Source organism: Dreissena polymorpha, chromosome 15 (assembly GCF_020536995.1).
Source record: "Dreissena polymorpha isolate Duluth1 chromosome 15, UMN_Dpol_1.0, whole genome shotgun sequence".
Taxonomy (NCBI): Eukaryota; Metazoa; Mollusca; class Bivalvia; order Myida; family Dreissenidae; genus Dreissena; species Dreissena polymorpha.
In genome coordinates this window covers 43,216,779-43,230,156 of record NC_068369.1, presented here as the reverse complement: position 1 = coordinate 43,230,156, position 13,378 = coordinate 43,216,779, and the positions used below count along the sequence as shown (strand labels likewise).

At 32.6% G+C, this 13,378-nt stretch overlaps 1 protein-coding gene across 1 annotated transcript in view; it reads left to right on the top strand.

Annotated features, from left to right (window-relative positions):
- Nucleotides 1–13,378, top strand: part of LOC127861283 (uncharacterized) — a 75,832-nt gene that overhangs the window by 18,350 nt on the left and 44,104 nt on the right. The gene's annotated exons all lie outside the window — the stretch shown is intronic.

The following is a 13,378-nucleotide window of genomic DNA, read 5'->3' as shown; positions in this document are numbered from 1 at the left end:
TATCAGAATAAAAAAAAACATTTTATTTGAAAAAAAACACTTAACAATCTGCAACCTCATTCATATAACACAAACAGTTTTAAAACGGTATTGACAGCATTTTAATAAAAATAGAATAAGACTAATTGGCAATTGGCTTCGTTGTTACAAACACTCGTTAACGGTTATTCGATCCCATTCGATACCGCTAATCATAACAATGAACGTGTGAATGACATACATTAAGAGGGCCATTACTGTCCCTTGATAACAAAAGACTAGTTAATTGGCATGTGACAAACAGGCCCCAATTCCTGCAGTGATTCTCAAGTGTGTTTCCGCATTCGTACCACGATTTTTCGCAACTGCGATTGATCGCGAATATGTATTACACACAAATCGGATATTGACTGACGCATTTTTTTAAAATTCAAAATCAGAAATCGGCGAATTTAAGTGCTGACGAAATCGTCATTTTTATAAAAATGACGAAATTTTGTATTGTCGAAAATAAATGGTTTCACAGTAATTTGCACAAATTTACAACTCGACAACACTGCATTAAATGCATAAAACCTGGTATCAACGGTGATTATGTTATTGTGCATTTATGTTCAATTATTAGTTTAACAATAGAAGTGAAGATGAGTTTTTTTGAATTGGATTCTAAAGGTTCATGAAAAGTATACGGGCCGTTGCTACTTCATGTAGCATCTATCATCTTGATAAAGTGTACGCGTACATTTTACTTTTTAAAAACAGTTATGATTATGATGTATTTCAAACAATGTTGATGGAATAAACCAAGAGAAAACTTATTGTCAAGATCAATACATCATGTGTGATTTTACTGTTTACTGCATTGAATTTAAGCAGAAATGAAATCTTTGAATACTAAATGCATTGGCGAACCTGCGCGTTTCGTCTCCTATTAAGACGTATACAATATTTTCTACTCCTGAAATGAAACTCATGTTCTATATTGCTTATGTAATACCTGCATTGGATAATGGATGTGTAATCGGGAAATACCTGCGACATTAACATAATATTGAAACTGTAGAGAAGATTTGAAAGGGTAATGTTAAGAGTTGTTTAAATTTAAGTACATCCAATTTGTTTAAATTTCAATGAATTTCCTTTCAAACAATATGTCAATATTTTACAAGCATAATAATTTGCAAATTAACACCTCCATATATTAATAATGATGTATAATGTTATTAAGTCATCATCTTAAAATTACAATTTAACCATTTAATTTGATAATTGTATGTTCATTATTGTTCTTTATTGATTCTTATATCATTTCTTTTATAATCACATTACTTACCATTTTACTCTTGCTTTGGCAGCAAACTCATTATTTTTGTGTTAAATATATATTATTATTATAATTATTATTATTATTATTATTATTATTATTATTATTATTATTTATTTATTTATTTATTTATTCTTTTATTTTATTTTTGTTTGGGGGGGGGGGTTAAATGTCTTCTCATCCTAAGAAATAAGTCTTTTTTTAAATAAGACCTTGGTTTAGCTATTAACAACATTATAGCAGTTACTTCACATTCACGCTATTTATATGTCGATACGTGCGTCATATATAGTACCTGTAAGGTACTATGTTGAAGTATATTTATTAACCAAAAATAATTTGTCATTTACCATTAATTATATTTTAATGTTAACTATTAAATTAGTGTCGTTTGTTTTTATAGACAGATAGATAGATTTATTTCGGTTTGGAATACACATACATGGACATCTTAAACAACATGTATAATACAGAGTCGTAAAACACATGAGAATAAATAAACCATGACATGCACTACAACACCAAGGATAACACAAAAAAGAGCGACTCTTATTTCCATTGTGGTCCTTTATGCTGGTGACATGGCATAGAGAGCTTTTACTAAAAAAAGTAGCGTTAAAACATTAACCTTATAATAAAGTTCATATTATTACACATTGTTAAATGGAATGATATCACAGATAAATGGCCTTATTTTATTATCACAGTGCAAATCTATATTTGGCATATTGTCTTCACAGTAGGGAATAGACTATAAAGGGATATAAAAATATATTTATGTATTCATAAAAGCTAGCAAATACTTGGAATTCAAACACAAACTTACACATTACGCAATGTCTATAAACCTAATAAAAAATTAATTAATATCAACTAAAGGAAAGCTAATAAAAACAATATCACAGCTTCAGCAATTATAAAAAATCATCAAATGAGTAGATCTAGATGAACTGATTAAAATATTCCTATACCGAAACAATAATGATACATAGATAATAATGATATAAAAGTTAAACAATTATGAAATGTCCATCAGGTACTTCTTAACTGCTATTATGAATGAAGGTAACCTTCTAATATTGGATATGTTAGCTGGTAGGCTGTTCCACAAGGAGCAACCAAGAGAGCAATAGGACTTGGCAACAAAATCTTTGACCTTTGGAATTGCAAAAGCACCCCTACTACATGACCTTGTCTTATATTAATGAACAAAATCTGTGGGATAAACGACTCTTCCGTATAATCAGGAGCTAAACCATTTTTGACCTTGAAAATATGACAACGGATAATCTGGTCAACACGTTTGCTGACAGGTAACCAATTAAGAGAGCGGAAGTGTTGTCGACGAACATGACCTGGCGTAAAGATTAAGAACAAACCTTATTAGCTTATTTTGAGTTACCTGTAGCTTGTTTTTTAAGCAACTGAGTTAGACCGGGTTACCCTATTGAACAGCAATAATCAATGTGACATTGAATCAAGGACATAATAAGGAGTTTCTTTGTATGTTGGGTAAGGATGTCCTTTTTACGATACAAGTATTTCAACCGGGCATTAGCCTTCTGCAAAACAGACCGAGCCATAGTATCAAAAGACAGAGATTGATCTATGGTAGCTCCAAGATATTTGACCGAAGAAGTTGGATTAATCACAGTGCCATTGCAATTAATATCAAGGGATGAATTTGACCTCAGTCTATGTTTAGACCCAAATAAGATTGACTCAGTCTTACCTAAATGTAGTGATAATTTATAATCAACTAGCCATTGACTAACAAGACTCAAATCTTCTTAAAGGGCATGTTCAATGACAGACTAACATTTACCTGAAACTAATATTCCTTAATCATCTGCATATAATAATAACTTGTTTTTTACCCCAGCTGCTATGTCATAAACATATAGCAAAAACAGTAGAGGACCTAGGATTGACCCTTGTGGAACCCCGCAAGAAATACCAGCAGTTAATGAATAGGTGCCTGAGATATCGACAAGCTGCTGTCTATCAGAAAGATATGACCTAAATCATCTCAAGACATCATCGCATAAGAAGAATTGAGTGGTCCACTGTATTAAATGCCTTTTGAATGTCTAAAAGAACCATACCAATGAGGTGACCTTTATCCATTTGCAACCTTATGTAGTGCGTCAAATGAATAAGGTATGTATCCGTTGAATAGCCATGTCGAAAACACGACTGAAATTTATAAAACAACTTATTGGCTTTGAAATAGGATTATACCTGGTCATAAACAACCTTGGAAACAATGCTTAAAATAGAAACTGGGCGATAATTGCCAACAGCTGTTTTATCATCTTTCTTAAAAATAGGAATGACCCTAGCGGACTTTAACTCCTCTGGAACCACACCCTGTATAAGAGACAAATTGATAATATGTGTAAGCGGATAAGAAATAGCTGGAGCCCCATCTCTTATAAATCGATAGGTAATACCATCTATACCTGTAGCTTTATTTGCACTGAGCTGAGATAAGTATTTAAGTACCTGACTTTCAGTAACATGTGAAGATAAATAACTATTTAAAGAAATCTTGCATAAAAGGCAGTTACAAAAGCTTTGCCAAATTTATTAACCCTTGCTGGTAGTTTTTCAACAAGCACTGAGGCAACAGTAGTGTAAAATGTGTGAAAAGATTTATAGATTTTTTGTCAAAACAAATGTTCTCATCAATATTAAGACAAATAGTTGCACTATAGGAAGACAAAGCTTTATTTGATGGTAAGCCAAGATTTTTTAGAATGCTCCAAAATGACTTGGAATCATTTTTATTTTCTTCAAGAGCCTTTGCAAAGAAATTTTTCCTGGCTGTACTAATTAGGTCTTGAGTCTGATTACGTTAGTTTTTAAAATAAATAAAATTTTCATCACTTTTGTTGTTCTTATATTTATCGTCTGATAACTGAATTAAACTATTTATTTTATTTTATTTTCTGATCTGAATTTGTTGTAACTTCTATAAACCAATTTTAAGGGGCCTTTTTGACATATTGAAGTCAATATATATTGAAGTCTGTCATTAAATGATTTAAATTGATAACTGTAAACATTGGATCTTAAAATGTCCAGTAAATTATCGAGAATAAAATTTTAGAAAAGAAAAAAGTAACCCGCAACAAGGCTCGAACCACTGACCCCTGGAGTCCTGGAGTAAAAGTCTTCATTTAAGACCACTCGGCTATCCGTGCTCATACAATTAAGGATGTATTTGATACTTTATATAAGCAATCCTCGTGATTTGACAAAATATAACGACAATTACAGATCTCTTCAAATTATTCAATCGTTTCGCGTAGCAACGCTTTATAATTTTTAGGTTTTTAAATCGTCAAAAGATGCATATAATGGCTATTTTTGAGCATGGTAAATGTTCAGTATTACTGTTCCCTCGCAAATATCCTAACTATACGAAAATTTGCGATTCTGAAACAACTTTTTTAATTTTGTCATTGAACCAAAACTTGAAAAGGCCCCTTTAAATGAGCTTGCTTATGATGATTTGTTTTCGCTTTTTAAAGATTTTTATCGTATTTACATAAATACATCTTTGCTTGTTTACATTTTATATAACACATGTAGATAGATTTTGTAATAATAATACATTGTTCAAATGTTAGATACATTTTCGACAACCACATTGTAATGTTAGGTAGTATCTACATTTGTTGTGTAAACGGCGTTTTCCCGTGTGGCTGTTTATATGAGAAACACTATTATCTATGTATTTCAACCCGTTGATAACAAGCTGATCTTCATGAAATTCAGGATAAAATGCACGACCTATTAAAGATATGAGAAACATTTTATGTTTTTTTAAATGTACATGCACACACGTTTTCAATAGTTAATCAAAGTATGAGCATATGTTAATTTCAAACGGAGATTCTAGTTTGTCCTTTGAAGTTTAAAGGTCTCTAAAATATTAATACATGAATATGTTATGACAACGCCTAAAATCTTCAGTTTATGATGTCATACGTCTTCATATAACACTCCTTTACTTAAAATTACGCGTTATATCTCTTTTTTTCAAAATTGCTCAGTCTAATATTTTTTAATCAGTGGTAAGTAAATACAAGGCAGTGAATATTTTCGAAGTATTACAGGGTTGTTTATTTTCAAGATTGTGTGATGTCACACAATCAACGACTGCGATACACAAAGTATAAACACATAGTTCAATAGTTTAGTTATTATTGACCGTCTGAAAAAATTAAATAAGTGAATTTAATAAATGTGTACCTATGCAAAAATCATTTTTATCAATATATAACTGGGAATATCAAGACTTATTATAAGATGACGTTTTATGGCTTCCGAATAAACTTTTGAATAAACTGTTTAAACCGACCTCGCTTATCCGCAAACATTAGGAATAACACTAACCAATACTACCAACACATTTTAGAATACCTTTTACAAAAACTGATTCGCTTGTTAGGCTGCTTGTTAAACGTAATGACGCGTAACTGCTCTAGTAGGTATGAGTTTACTTCCGCTTTCAGTCAGTTCGAATCTGAAGGAGCGTTAAAAAAAAGAAGTAAAATGTGGCTTTACAAGCTTGCGTGTGTTTTTATACTGGCTACAGTTAAAGTAAATGGTAAATAAATGCAATTTTATATTTTCATTTATGTACATTTAAACGAGATTATTTCGTCAAACTTCATAAATATCGTAAATCTTAAAGGGACCGTCAACGACAAACGACGAAAAAAGAAAAGTTCTAAAAAACCGTATTTATTTTTACAATTATTAGTTTATATTGATTAAAATATCATGATTGGTATAAAATATTACTTGAAACAAGTTCATATTTCAGTATATTCGGTAATAAAATTTCGCGATGTAAAATCGAAAGTGTGCGCCCATAAATTAAGTGGAAAATAACAACTTTTTAACGCCTAATGGATTTACGGCAGTTATCGAATTGGAACTGTAGCCACACTTTTGTGAAACATCACTGAGAAATTAGAGCTTGAAAATATTCATTTCAGAATACGACATTTTAATACAACACAAAATTGAGCTATAATTAAAAAGGAGCATTTAAACCCCAGAGCTATAACCAGGGGCCGGTATTAACAAATCTATGGCAGATTCCTTAAAATGAAGAAGTTCCTTAATAACAAAATAAACTCCTGAGACTCGTACAGGAGAGACATTCTTGTTCTTATCCACTACCTTTATAACAGAACACCAACTATAGACACAAAATGATAAAAAGTAGGATTACCGATGTGGAACGGTCAACGTAAAGCAATGGGGGTTAAAGGGGATAGTGTGCGAGCCGAAGTCTTATGTCTCTGGCTAGTTCTTGTTTAGGTATATTTGCATTTCAATGTATAAAACAATGAAAGGTTAAAAAATGACAAAAAGTATATCATTATGTAGGAAGGCATTATTGTATTTCACACCAAACATTTGATCAGAAGTTTCCATTAAATTCAGCTTGAATTAATATGTCCCTTTGAAATTTTTCAAAACTTTAGAGACACTAACACGTTATACCAATATACTATTGTGCCTATGAATAGTGAGTTTTCATTATTCGATGACATTGTTATGGCTTCACAATAAACTATAAAAAAAAATGTTTTAACCGATTTCGCTTACTAAAGACCATTGCCTAACCTACTTGATATTAACGATACAATTTAAAATCCATTGTGATTATACTAAATCGCTGTTAAAGGTGCATGTAAATCGTAATAACGCTTCATTGACCATGCAACTTCGCTATTAAGTCCGAGTTTACTTCCTCATCATTCATTTTGAATATTTAGGAGCGTAAAGATTAAAGAACGGGGAAAAATGTACTGTTTCAACCTTGCGTGTGTTTTCATACTGACTACAGTATCAGTAAATGGTAAGTATATGTAGTTATACATGAATTTTTAAGTACAGGTGAAAATGTATGTTTTCGTCAAAAGACGTCTTAAAACTTATTTATATCGATACGATATAGTGGTTTCATCTAAAATCATAATTCTGTCGTATCGAATTGTTAGATAATTACACGATAAGTTTATTGAGAGGTTGTTATTTAATATGTTATTGATTAGGGTAACTAATTAACCTTATATCGATCCGAAGTAATGGTTGCATCTAAAAGCGATTTCTGTACCAAATATTTAGATAATTAAACGGAAAGTAAATAGAGATTGTTATTTAATATGTTATAGATTAGGGTACCTGATAGCCTATGTAACTAACGTTATATAAAGCCCATTTAGTTTATAACCGTTTAAATTTTACCTCGGATGTTTTATAAACTATTAACCATAAAGTTTTCTTAACAGTCAACTTTTATCCTTTTTTATGCGAAATGGGATTTTGCATATGTTTTGACCTTTTGTAATTTTGATGGATCAAATTACAAATGCTATTACCGTCTTTATATAGGCATAAACAACGTAAATTACAGTTGCATCAGCCGGTAATCAATTTTTATAATCACTTCGAGGGCTTTTATCTTAAGGAAGCGACTGATGAAAAAAAAAAATATGGGACAAAGCACATCATATCACAACCACAGCTGATTTTCAACCAAAATGGTGATGTGAAGTATTGTTCGTGAGTATAGTGAGATAAAAATAATAATCGCTCTACAGTAGGGATAAGTGGGTCTTATATCAGACAGATAGAAATTCACCAAGGAAGTTATTCAATCCAAGGGGACATGCGTATGCGGGAGCTTCCCGGCTTTAAGTGAGGTTAGTTGGAACTTACTTCCAAGATGGCGTCTTTTTGTGTTTTTCGTCAAGGAGTAGCGGATATTTTCACCCGGTAAGCCACTTTATATTTATATTTATGTTTAATGAATACGTCCTTTCCGCTCGACGGTGTGTGTGCTCTCCTCGTTTTTTTGTTTCAATACCGTTGACGTCGGAATAAAAAAGTTATTGAAGCAAATCCGTCCACAACGTTTTCGTTTAATTTCTTGATCTTCGATATTTTGGAAATTCGAATATCAGTTTCTCTCCTAACAAACAGTATTTGTGCATGTTTACAGAAAAATATAACATAAATCACGATTATGTTATTATTTCGATGCGTTTTTATGCTTATAAATTCACTTAATGCCGTTTTATAACGGTTTAATCCCCCTTTTTGGAACTGAATTCCTTTTAAGCATATTTTGGGACTTGACTTCCAAATGACAAACAGTTCTTTCCTATGTTAGAAGGTTAAAAACGAAATGACTGTCGTGAATGATTGGGTGAAAATGTTTTCGAGGACATTTTCTCATTAGAGGTCAAGAGTTAAGTCGCCGTGGTGTTAATAGATATGCTGTCCGCCTAGCGACCGGGAGGTCACGGGTTCGATCCCCATACTGGGAGCGTTCTTTTGATCTCCCCCAAAGACACCAATTACTGGTTTTCGGCCCAGGAAACAGACTCGAGAGCGTTTATATAAGCATTAGGCTTTCGATGCAATCGAGCTTAAATAAATAGGTTTACACTAAGAGTTATCATTTTGGGGGCGATTGCCTTCTGCAATTCGCCCCATATGTAACATAATATACGTTTACCGAAGAATGTAGTCCGTTACTGCATTTAACTATTTGCATCCAGATTCTGCATTCGCAAACAAAATAGCTCTGATGAGCGCGTTCCATCCATGGCAACGTCTTTTCACTGTAGCATTAGCACCCGAGTAACACGCAGTCCTCATGGAAGGTGTATACAGCGACGAAATATCGGTTCAATATACAAACATGGGAGTATTGCTTGAGAACAGCTAATGCAACGATTTGGGAGATTAAACCAGTGTATGTGCGGGACGAAGCCCTTAGTTTCTAACTAGTTCATGTTTAGGTCTTTTTGCATATATTAATGTCTTAATTATGTAAATATTTCTTGAATGATAAATAGTTTATAAGTATGTGAACAGAAAACATTGGATTGCATGCTTAAAATGTCTGAAAGTTCTCCTTAAATACAACTTAATGAAAGATATTCCTTATGAGCTTGTGATACGCCCGTCACAGTACAAAACATTAAACATGCTTGCAACGAGGTCTATCACAGTTTAGGAACGCTCAATAAACGTTTAATACTAATGCAATGATGTAAACCAATTTAAATCATCGATGAATAAATATTTATATAAGAATAGTTATTATTCGATGCTATTGCATTGGCTTTCTTATCAACTATATCAAACTGCTTAAACCAACCTCATGTATCCGTAAACTTAGTTTATGCTACCCACTAATTTATAATACATTGTGATTGTGAAAATACTATTTGGTTAGATAAGCTTTATGCAAATCGTATTTACGCGTAACTCCGTCAGTCGGTCTGAGTTAACTTCCTCATTCAGTCGGAGGGATTATTTCGGTGCGTAAAGAACGGAAAATGATGTGGCTTTATAGGCTTGTGCTTGCTTTTATATTGGCTACAGTTACAGTAAATGGTAATTATAAGCTTTAGATAAGTATTAATGTACAGGTTAAAAATCTGATTGCGTAAAATGACGTAAATATCGCATGTTTTTAACATTGAGATTGATTTGATATACTGTGTCATCTAAACTAACCACCATGTCGTACCAAATTGTTAGATAAGTAAACAGAAAGATAATTAAGAGGTTGTTATTTTATTTCTCATGATTATGGCAACTAATAAACTTGTATATTGTTACATCAAGTCCGTATATTTGATTACTCGTGTATATATTTGCCTCGGATGATTTATTGAGGTATAAGCATAAAGTTGTCATAGTCAACGCTTAAACTAACCGTCTTTAAATAAACATAAACACCTTTAAACTGCCTTTGAAAAAGCAGGTTATACATTTTATAAACTGCTCGAGGGCCTTTATTTCTGACAATTGACTGATTACCAACAATTAGGTATGAGAAAACGTACACTATGTAACACAAACAATAATATTACAACCAATATTAAGTAGTTTCCTCGGGCATAATTACATATCGATTAATAATGAGCATGGCTCGACAGTAGGTGAAACTAGGCCTTACATCAGATATTCTAAAATAGAAATCCAACTAGGAAATTTATTCGATCATATGAAGCGGATTACATGTATAGTATCGTAAAAAAACAGTTGTTTAACAATTGTGAGGCCAGACTAGGAAGTTTTATAATTTCATAAGGAAGTGATTTGTTAAAATCGCTTGAGTTTTTTCACCAATGTAATTGATTTAAATCTCGCATGAAGAAAATAATTGGCATAGGACATAAAATCAGTATCAAAGCATTTAATAAAAGGCATCATTGTTTAATTATCTGATATTTTTCCCCTTAAATGTTTTTCAGTATTACACGAGAATCATTTTATGGACAGCAAGCCACAAGTAAATTGTGAAGCCAGACTATTATAATTTCTTTCCATCAGAGAAATAAATAGGGTATGAAGATCGGCTGAATGTCTGTGTTAACCCAGTTATGCCTAGCGTCTAGAAAAAAGACATTGGCAAACAGCTAGACCCAGATAAGACGCCGCATGATGCGGCGTCTCATCAGGGTCTGCGCTGTTTGCTTGAAAAAATTTCTTTAAGAAATTTTCTAAATATATAAATAAGCATACTAGACATCCCTAATTTTGGAAATAAATTGATCAAATTAAGAAAGATGGGATAGTTCACTAGGCATTAATGGGTTAACCATTAAGCGATTCCTCACGATTCCAGATTCAATAAGTATATGCGAGGACATGCACAAATCTGTATACCTCTTAACACTATTGGTTTGGTTAATATAAGGTTATTGCAAGTTCATTGGTTTAAATTATCGAAGATACCAAAAAACGAAGTTATTGTAATGAATTTAGTAAAACTGACCCCAAACTCAACTTTAAATACCAAAATACCATCAAATAAGGGTTCGTCAAGTAAGTAGATAATAATAACTGTTTAACGTCTAATGTCTATACGGAAGTTATTTAATGGGAACTGTAGCCACACTTTCGTGTATCATCACCGACACATGATCTCTAGTGTATTATTGCAGCATACGACATAACTTATTTTGTGACAAAACGATTGGGCTATAATTCTTTAACGTCAAATATCAAAACATGGTATATGTATGCACATTACGATGAAAAACAAACTCGAAAAAACACAGGGCGGTCATTCTATTAAAATTCGCAGTTAAAAGAATCAGAAACAATCTCAAGAGGGGATAAGAGATAGACCGTGGCAAGACACGAAACACCTAACCCCACTGACCAGCCCTTATTCTACTCACGCCGCTGGAATTCTACCACCACAAGCCTTTTCTTGTGCTCAGATGATTTGACAAGAAATATCAACAAAACTGTAAATCGGCAATATGGACGAAGTAACCATCGACCAGTTATACTTACTCTCTGTGTCATCACCATCTCAAGCTCTTGTTTCTCCCAAAGACGAAATTTCAAGAAGCCTAATGGAATACATAACGCATCCGAATCTAATAAGTTACCAAAAATAACACAGAAGAAAGAAACATCAATAACATAGTTTGATACTTCAATACACACATCATCAAGAACGCAAAAGAAGCGATATATAGAAGAAGACAAATTCTCCTAACGCAAAAAGTACAAAATGTTCACGACAAAACCCAAGCTAGAGAGGAGGCTGAGACCAACTTCAGAAAAGCAATGTCGTAAACAAAGCAAACAATCAAGCTGGAAACTACACGTAAGCACAGGGTGAAAAGACATTTAAACAAAACGTAAAGAGAGACACCACCAAGTTATTGAAACTGAAACTTAATAGACGACAGCGACAGCAAGATGGATTTGAAGAGCGACTTGGTAGAAAAATGACGAACCAAAAGATGGATAGCAGCCGTAATCATTTGCTCAAGCGCACGCACAAGGAGGCAAAACCTCAGGAACAAGGGAACTTGAGAAAGAAAAGAAGTCCAGCAGAAAGAAAAAATATGTACCGACGAAGAACGTTGCGGTCATTAAGCCATCGCAAAAGAGATCGCACGAAAAGAAGTGCACAAGGCTACAAAAAAAACTAGGGATGCAAGAGGTTACAAAAATCATTAACCGGATATCCATAACCGGTTATTAACCGGTTAACCGTAACGCCTTATGCGTAGTTAAAATGATTAAAGAGTACGTCAAAAATGTCATACCGCTCCTACCGCTCGGTAGAAACAAAAGTAATTTTCAATCGCCTGCGTTGATAACATGCCAGTTTTGTAATAAAATGCATTATACAATTTATTTTAACAATTTTGTAAATGTATGCTATATATTTGATTTAATTTTGCTTCGTAAATGCAAAGGAGTAACAAAATAAATAACTACGCAATGTTCATTTTCTCGTGTTATTAACTGTTTTTGGTTGGCCGCTTATATTACGTTCGCGTTGTATCGCTCACAAAAATGGTGTGTTCCTTTGTTCATTCTTTTTCAATTTTTGAAACTCAAATTTTTTTTTTTAATATAGAAATGTGCTTTGCCTTTTCAATTAATCAGTACATTTATTTAATAGCGAAGCAGCTAAGTATAATGATCTCAAATACTGATAGTTACGTGTGTTTGTTAACGTACCATAGCGCGCAAATTTTAATCAATTACACAAATACAAAATTTTCAGGCTTTATTTTGTTTAAATATTTTTTATTGATGTTTAATTATTTAATTAGTTAATAATTTGCTTTGATAAATAACACTTGCATCGGACGGTAATGGAGGACTCGTTGGACGTAAATTATAATAATAATCATAACTTCTGATAAACAAAAACGACGTTAACTCGACAAAAAATTAACTACGTATGCAATTCTTGATAAAATTATTACTTACTAACACGAAATTTTCGCGAGCAATCAGTGTTGGATATTGGTTAACAAAACACCGTCCAATGTTTCAACAGGTTTTTTTTTATCGCGAGTTCAATAAACTTGCCAATTACGTCTTCGCTACTTGCTACGACTCCCCACAATTCGCTAGTTAAATTTTCGCGAGTTAAACAAAACAATAGTGTAAGTTATCAAAACGTACCCCCTATTTGTTATCACAAAGATATTGATTTATTGTTTTTATTACTTTGATTGTTGACACGTTATTTATTACCGTTGATGG